Source organism: Ziziphus jujuba, chromosome 3 (genome assembly GCF_031755915.1).
Source record: "Ziziphus jujuba cultivar Dongzao chromosome 3, ASM3175591v1".
Lineage (NCBI taxonomy): Eukaryota > Viridiplantae > Streptophyta > Magnoliopsida > Rosales > Rhamnaceae > Ziziphus > Ziziphus jujuba.
The window spans coordinates 5,565,028-5,572,509 of NC_083381.1; positions in this window are offsets into that span (position 1 = coordinate 5,565,028).

Consider the following 7,482-nt stretch of genomic DNA (forward strand, 5'->3'; position numbering starts at 1 on the left):
TCCAAAATTTTCTCATTGTTTTGCCTTATTTTGCCTAGAAAATCCGAAAACTAGGATTTGTTAATTCCTTCGGTATTGCTTTCTTTTTGCTACTGTTTTGTTGATAAGTTTAATTAAAACATACTTGTGATTTAATTGCTGTTTTAATTAGAATTTTGAGATAATTCAATGAGTGGAAAAAGGCAAGAGTGTGTGAGCTTAAAAGAGGGTAAAATGCCAAAACTAGTGCGAAAACATGAGTGTCGAGACTTTGATTGAGTGAAACACATGAGGGATTGAATTTGGTGAGATCCTATTTTATTTTTGTGATATTCATACTAACATAGCAAATTCAAGGGTGAGAAGCAGAGATCCACCTTTAAGAAATAATGAAGAGGAGTCCATAGGATTTAACAACGAATTCGAGCTACGAGGAGTGGTGAGCAAACGGACATGAGGGCTATAATAGAGCAACTGCAGCAGATGAATGCTCAATTCAACCACATCAATCAAAGGATGGATAGAATAGAAACATCTCATGGAGGGACAAATTTGAGACAAGAATTCCATGGAGGTCGAGGAGGTTATGGGAGACCAAGAAAGGAGTTAGAGGAGGAAAATTTTGGAGATGACTTTAAAGAAGGAATGGATGAAACACTTGTTGTCCAAGAGAGGCTAGGCCATGGGAGGCATAGGAGAGAGGATGTAGATGATAATCTTGGCAACATCAAGGTAAACATCCCACCATTCATCGGTAAAAGTGATCCGAAATCATATTTTGAATGGGAAGAGAGAATGGAGATGATTTTTGATTGTCATCATTATTCAGAGGCCAACAAGGTGGAGATGGCAGCAATGGAGTTTGGTCATTACCCACTGCAGTGGTGGACCAATGAGCAAAACACCCGAAGGAGAGTTGGTGATGACTTGATTACTACATGGCAACAAATGAAAGGAGCCATGCGGAGGCGATTTGTACCATCACACTATCATAGGTTGCTGCATCAAAGACTTCAATCTTTATCTCAAGGACATGGATCCGTGGAGGATTATTACAAGGAGATGGAGATGCTTATGATGAGATCGAACTTGAATGAAGATAGGGAAGCAACCTGATACGAACCTAGAGCGACCTGCCTCTAAACCTGTAACAAAGATTGAATTAGACCGTCTAATTACAAGTTATCAATGGAAAACCTCGACCCGTTACCTATATTTAAGTTAAGAACCGTGGTATGGTGAAGACGCCACAATAGGGTGCGGAATAACCTATTGATAAGTCAAATTTGAACTCCAGAAACAAAGCTTGAAAAAGTTCGATATAGTTCTTAGAGAACCAAGAGAATCACTCTCACTTTGAATCAAAATTGTAATCTCCCCTTTATTCATGACTTATGTGCCTTTAAATAGGCAAAATAAATTACAAAGCTTTCCTAAATTTGCTAAAAGTAAAGGTGGAATAATAATGGACGAAAATTAGGTTTAGGAAACCTAATTTTGATAGGTTTAGGAAACCTAATGTGATAAGGTTTAGGAAACCTAATTTGGTTAAGTTTAGGAAATCTAATTTAGCTCCTAGTTTCCTAATTTGAATGGCCTTTAATTCTTTGACCAATTCAACTCTAATAAAATTAGGAAAGTAATTTAAAAACCTAATAAAAACTAAATTAGGAAAGTAAATAGGCAACATGCCAAAATCCAATCAAAACATAAATAAAAATTAATATTTTACTAATTATAGAATTTGGCCAAGCTTAGTTGGATGCCATGTCACACTATATGATGCCATATCACCATGTTGTAGAAGTCCATGCGTTAAACTCTCTTTCACGTTGGCATCCAACATCCCAATCATATGGACCAATTTTAGCTCATCTTCACTAATGAACTTGCTTCCTTGGGTTGAAAACACCTATTAGATTAAACCATTTAGTGCCTCTTTCAATCTCTTTGCTTGTGCTCGGGTTATGGGTCTTGTAGACATTTGAAGTGGATCTGGGCTCTATCTTGAAGGGCTCTTGGTCATGTCCTCATCATTCCCCTCCTCTTGAAAAGGATTTGTCCTCAAATCGTCACCTGCACAAAAAGGAGATAAATCAGCGACATTAAAAGTAGCACTTACATTATACTCACCTGGAAGATCTGATTTGTAAGCATTGTCATTAAGTCTCTCCAATACTTGGAAGAGACCATCTCCACATGGCATGAGTTTAGACTTTTGTTGTGTCGAAAATCTTTCCTTTCTCAAATGCAACCAAACTCAATATCCAGGCTCAAAAACAACTTGTTGGCGCCCTTTGTTTGCTTGCTTCATGTATTGTTCTGTTCTCCTCTCAATGTTAGCTTTGGCCTTCTCATGTAGTTGCCTAACAAAATCAGTTTTCTTTTTCCCATCTAAATTAGCATACTTACTCAAAGGTAAAGGTGTTAAATCCAATGGAGTTAAAGGATTAAAACCATATACAATTTCAAAAGGTGAAAATTTAGTGGCTGAATATACAGATCTATTGTAAGCAAATTCAACATGAGGTAAACATTCTTCCCAAGTTTTGATATTCTTACTTATCAATGCATGCAACAAAGTAGACAAAGTTCTATTTACTACCTTTATTTGTTCATCAGTTTGTGTATGACAAGTAGTAGAAAACAACAATTTAATACCCAACTTAGCCCACAACGTTTTGCAAAAGTAACTTAAGAATTTTGCATCTCTATCAGACACTAGTTTTAGGCATTCCATGCAATCTTACAATTTCTTTAAAGAACAAATCAGCAATATGAGATACATCATCGGTTTTATGACATGCAATAAAATGTGCCATTTTAGAAAACCTATCCATAACCACAAAAATCGAATCCCTACCTTTTCTTGTTCTAGGCAACCCTAAAACAAAGTCCATAGAAATATTTACCAAAGGGTGGTTAGGTATAGGAAGTGGCATGTACAACCCACGTCGTTGCAGCCGTGATTTAGATTGCTTACATTTAATACATCTATCACAAATTCTTTCTACATCTCTTTTCATATGTGGCCAATAAAAATGCTCTTGTAGAACAGCTAAGGTTTTAGCTATTCCAAAGTGTCCCATTAATCCCCCAGCATGAGATTCTCTAATAAGTAAATCACGCAAAGAACAACTTGGCACACAATGTTTATTTTTCCTAAACAAGAATCCTTAAAATCTATAAAACTTTCCCTCAGTATGCCTTTCACAAAGCTTGTAAATTTCACGAAAGTCATGATTTAAAGCATATAATTCTTTAATTTGTTCAAAACCAAGTAATTTAGCATCCAAAGTAGAAAGTAATATTACTTGCGAGATAATGCATCAGCTACAATATTTTCCTTACCTTGCTTGTAGCGAATAACATAGAGAAATGTTTCAATAAATTCCATCCACTTGCCATGGTGCCTACTAAGCTTTTCTTGTCCTTTTATGTGCTTCAACGACTCATGATCTGTGTGAATCACAAACTCTTTAGGCCATAAGTAGTGCTGCCATGTCTCCAATGCTCTAGCCAATGCATATAGCTCTTTATCATAAGTTGGGTAGTTTAAGGCGGTCGTACTTAGCTTTTCACTGAAATAAGCAATTGGTTTTCCCTCCTGCATCAAAACCGCACCTATACCTATAGTACTAAAATCTTTAACAAACCTTCGATAGAAACTAGCCAAACCATGAAAGCTTCTAACTTGGGTGATACTAGTTGGCGTGGGCCACTCTTGAATGGCTTTCACCTTCTCTTGATCAACTTTGATACCTGCAGCACTAATCACAACACCTAGAAACATAAGCCCAGAATTACAAAAGTCACACTTTTTAAGATTGGCATAAAGCCTTTCTTTTCTAAGAACATCTAAAACTAACCTAAGATGCCCTACATGCTCTTCTAAATTCCTACTATATATAAGGAGCATCAAAGTACACAACCACAAATTTTCCAATGTAAGCACGCAAAACATGATTCATAAGTCTCATAAAAGTACTAGGGTCATTAGTTAACCTAAATGGCATAACCAACCACTCATACAAACCATGCTTTGTTTTAAATGCTATTTTCCATTCATCACCTTCCTTCATACGAATTTGATGATAACCACTCTTAAAGATCAATTTTTGAATACATGCACGCACCATACAATTCATCAAGCATATCATCTAACCTAGGAATAGGGTGACGATATTTAACAATGATATTGTTAATAGCCCTACAATCTACACACATTCTCCATGTTCCATCTTTCTTAGTGACTAATAACATAGGTACAGCACATGGACTCATGCTCTATCTAACATACCCTTTTTCAAACAATTCACTTACCTGCCTTTGAAGTTCCTTTGTCTCCTCTGGATTACTTCTATAAGCCGGTCTGTTTGGAATTGTTGATCCCGGAACAAAATCAATTTGATGTTTGATCCCTCGAATCGGTGGTAACCCACTTGGAATCTCCTCGGGAAAGACATAATCGACTGCTGCAAAAGAGAAACAATAGAACTAGGTAAAACAGATTCATCAGGGTTAGTTAAATGATTCATATATGCTTCTTTGTACATCATTACAATCATAGGCTTTCTACAACAAAAAAGCTTCTTCATCTCAGTCTATTTTGCATAAAAACTCTCTTTTTTCTTTCCATTCTTTTTCTTTTCCTTTTCACTCACACTCTCATCCTCACCACTCTTTTTCTTCTCTTGGTGGTTGGATACAGTTTGATTGTTCAACTTCTCTCCGCCTTTGTAAAGCCAATTGATCATCAAAAACTTGTTTAGGAGTCATCGGCATAAGCACCACTCGTTTACCCTTGAAATTGAAGACAACCTTATTAGTTTGATCATGATGATTAGTATCTCTATCAAATTGCCACGGACGTCCTAAAAGCAAGTGACCATCTTGCGTTGGTACCACATCACAAATAACCTCATCTTCATAATCACCAATAGAGAATGGAATCTTCATTTGCCTATTCACCTTCAACTCTCCACAATCATTAAGCCATTGTAGCTTATATGGTTCTGGATGCTTTATAGTGGGTAACCTTAGCTTTTCAACCATAGTAAGACTAGCAACATTAGTACAACTTCCTCCATCAATAATCATACAACATACCTTATCCTTGACTTTGCACCTGGTATGAAAGATGTTCTCTCGTCGCACTTTTAAAGATGTTGAGCAATACTAGGTCTTGTGGTACCCCTCCTCTTGAGTTGTTGCTCTACTTTGATGGCCATGTGCAGCATCTCGACTCAATCTCCACATAATGTTGCACGTCCATTTGATTTGCTATTTTCCTATTCAAACCAGCCAAGATTTCCATTTCCTTATAATAGTCCTCCACACTTCTATTTCCTTGAGACAAGCTTTGTAATTTCTGAAAAATGCTCCTATAGTAATGACTAGGTACAAAACGCTTCCTCATCAAAGCCTTCATCTCCTCCCATGTATCTATAAGTCTTTGTCCTACTCACCTCCTAGAAATTGTCTCTTTGTCCCACCATCCAATAGCATAGTCTGTGAATTCAACAGCTGCTAATTTCGCCTTTTTTGCCTTAGAGTAGTTCTGACAATCAAATACCATCTCAATCCTCTTCTCCCACTCGAGATATGCTTCTAGATCACTTTTACCTTGGAATGATGGTATTTTCATCTTAATTCCTCCATAGTCACTGCCTCTGTCAAACCTCTCTCTCCCATGGAGTTGGTTGGTTCCCAAACCAATGTCTTCCTCTTCTTCCTCATAGTCATCTCCCACACATTCCCATTCTTCCCATCTTGGAGTCTTTCTTCCTCTACCACATCCATGAACAAACCTTTGTGGAGGTTGTGGCTGCTGTGTTTGGATTGATGATTCCATCCTGTCCAACCTATCATGGATCTGCCCCATCTCCAACCATAGTGGTCTTTGAAGTTCTTCCACCATGGCTTGAATGTATAACTTCGGATCAGCCACAGCTGGAGTTTCATCCATGCTTTCTTTGCTTTTGTCTTGTGACATTATTTTTTTGCAAAATTTGTTAATAAAAAAGAAAGGCCTCACAACACTCCCTCACATGTCTCACTCAAATTCAAGGTCACTCGTGTTTGTACTCTAGTTATAGTTCGGCTTTTACCCTCTATAATTCTCACCTCTCTTGCCTTTTACCACTCTAGTAATTCTATTTGGTTCTTTGTAAACTAATTTCAAACTAAAACAAGTAAAAATCCAAATGGACCTACCAAACAGTTATGAAAATAAGGCTACAAGACAAATAGAATGAAAAGTAGCAAGAAAAAGACAACGATGAAAGCTCAACAAGAAATTTAGCGAGAACAAAAGAAACTTGAATTGGAATGAGATTTGCAAAATGGAATTAGTGAATATTCAAGAAACCTTATCTTTGGTATTGATTTTGGCTTGTTTTTGGTGCTCCTCAAATCAGCTAAAAAAAAATTTTGCTACCTGGCTTCTCTTGAAATCTCAATAATTCAATGCCACAAACGACAAGAACAATATTTTTATTTATTTATTTTAATTATTTTATTTTATTTTTCACTCACACAACATAAAACAACTGTAGTAGCAAAGATCAACACCGAAAATCACAATTCCACACCAAAAATCCACCAAACAAGTGGACTCCAACAAAAACAAAAGTGTAGTTCTTTTTTTTTTTTTTTTTTTAAAGATGCAGAACGTGTATGATGATAGAAGCAACCTCAACCTAATGCTAAGATTGCAGAATAAAAAAAAAAAAAAAAAACCAAGAAAACCATGAAACAAAAGAAAAGAAATAGATAGATCAAACCTATAATTAGAAACCAGTCTCTGATACCAAATTATTGCGAACCTAGAGCGACCTGCCTCTAAATTCATAACAAAGATTTAATTAGACCGTCTAATTACAAGTTATCAATGGAAGACCTCGAGCTGTTACCTATATTTACGGTAAGAAGGTATGGTGAAGACGCCACAATAAGGTGCGGAATAACATATTGATAAGTCAAATTTGAACTCCATAAACAAAGCTTGAAAAAGTTCGATATAGTTCTTAGAGAACCATGAGAATCACTCTCACTTTAAATCAAAATTGTAATCTCGCAATCATGACTTATGTGCCTTTAAATAGGCAAAATAAATTACAAAGCTTTCCTAAATTTGCTAAAAGTAAAGGTGGAATAATAATGGACGAAAATTAGGTTTAGGAAACCTAATGTGATTAGGTTTTGGAAACCTAATGTGGTTAGGTTTAGGAAACCTAATATGGTTAGGTTTAGGAAACCTAATATGGTTAGGTTTAGGAAACCTAATTTAGCTCCTAGTTTCCTAATTTGAATGGCCTTTCATTCTTTGACCAATTCAACTCTAATAAAATTAAGAAAGTAATTTAAAAACCTAATAAAAACTAAATTAGGAAAGTAAAAAGGCAACATGCCAAAATCCAATCAAAACATAAATAAAAATTAATATTTTCCTAATTATAGAATTTGGCCAAGCTTAGTTGGATGCCATGTCACCATATGATG